Raw genomic sequence first — 1,246 nt, forward strand, 5'->3', positions numbered from 1 at the left:
AGGGGCTTTGGGTCCTGCTACAAGACATTTTCAAAAGAAAGCTTCTTCAAGAGTGTTCTTTTGTCAGCCTCCAATCATCTTAGAAGAGAAGACAAAGCTCAGAGGAATTGAGTCCGGCTCAGCCCCTCCTTAGTGACTTCGGTCAGGAAAGGGAATGGGGATTAGAGCAACCATGAATCCTAATTTTCAATTTTCTAAAGCAAACCATACATGATCTCCAATCCTCTGTATCTCAAACTCATCAACCAACAGCAGAAATATTACCACCAGCTGGCAGCTGCTAATAATTCCCGAGTTAAGCTTAACAACATCGCCGGAGAACAACTTTAGTTTTGTGTTTGCTCATGTCGCCTCTGAGAAAATATACTCCGCATATCGCAAAACTCCCATGTTACAAAGAACTCATTGGTTTCCAGCTTTTTTCTTCGTCATGGCTTTTCGCTTTGCTTCCCTAAGAGCTATCCTCTTCTCTTCCCTGCAAAAACGTTGAAGACAAGAATAGGTTATATGATCTGAAATTAACTCTGTTCCATTAGCACATCAGTGTTTACCAACTCGTGATCGTGGAACTAAAGAACTTTACCTAGATACTGCAATTTCCTCTCTAGGAGGGGGTTTCTTCTTTTCCCTCCTTTTTGTTGTCACCGATTGAATTTCTACTCCCATTTTTAGTTACACCACCGTTTTGTCCAACACCTTTTCTATCTGAATGCTTTTCTCTTTTGCAATGCCTTTTTGCTCTAAATGCTTGTCATCCCCTTCAGCATTCTGTAGGTCAATGCTCTCAATGGTATCAGCACCTTGTATTTCTTCAGACTGAGCCGGCGATTTTGCAGCAGATTTGGAATTGCTCATTTTTTTCAACTGAGGGAAAAAAAGGACATACGGGGCAAAATGTTCTCAACTGAAACAAACTTGCAGCAACTTCAATGAAGAAGTGTTTATGGGGAAGAAGGTAGAACAACATTGTCCGTATGAAATATAAATATAAAAACAAAAATTTAGCAAGTTCTAAATGGAAGAATGCAAAATAGTCTGGTTCTAACCTCTCTCCCATCATAGTTACATACAATGGTGTTGTTTACCCCCATGCGATGTAAATTAGCAGTGAGCGATTTAAGTCTTGACTCCTTCATCTCATTTGCATAAATAATACCTAATTTTCCAAGGTGAAATATGTCAGTTCCATTCTAGACAATGAATGAAATGGCAAATGATGTTAACCAATAATATGGAAGACAATGTT

At 39.2% G+C, this 1,246-nt stretch overlaps 1 long non-coding RNA gene across 1 annotated transcript; it reads right to left on the reverse strand.

Moving 5' to 3' along the window:
* Nucleotides 1-190: 190 nt before the first annotated feature.
* LOC138895103 (uncharacterized) lies at nucleotides 191-1,046 on the reverse strand. Its single transcript, XR_011409300.1, has 2 exons — nucleotides 584-1,046; nucleotides 191-475 (listed from the first exon to the last, which is right to left on the reverse strand). It is a non-coding gene; the product is annotated as an uncharacterized lncRNA (long non-coding RNA).
* Nucleotides 1,047-1,246: the final 200 nt, after the last annotated feature.

The sequence above is a fragment of the Nicotiana tomentosiformis genome, chromosome 7 (assembly GCF_000390325.3).
Source record: "Nicotiana tomentosiformis chromosome 7, ASM39032v3, whole genome shotgun sequence".
NCBI classification, from domain to species: Eukaryota; Viridiplantae; Streptophyta; class Magnoliopsida; order Solanales; family Solanaceae; genus Nicotiana; species Nicotiana tomentosiformis.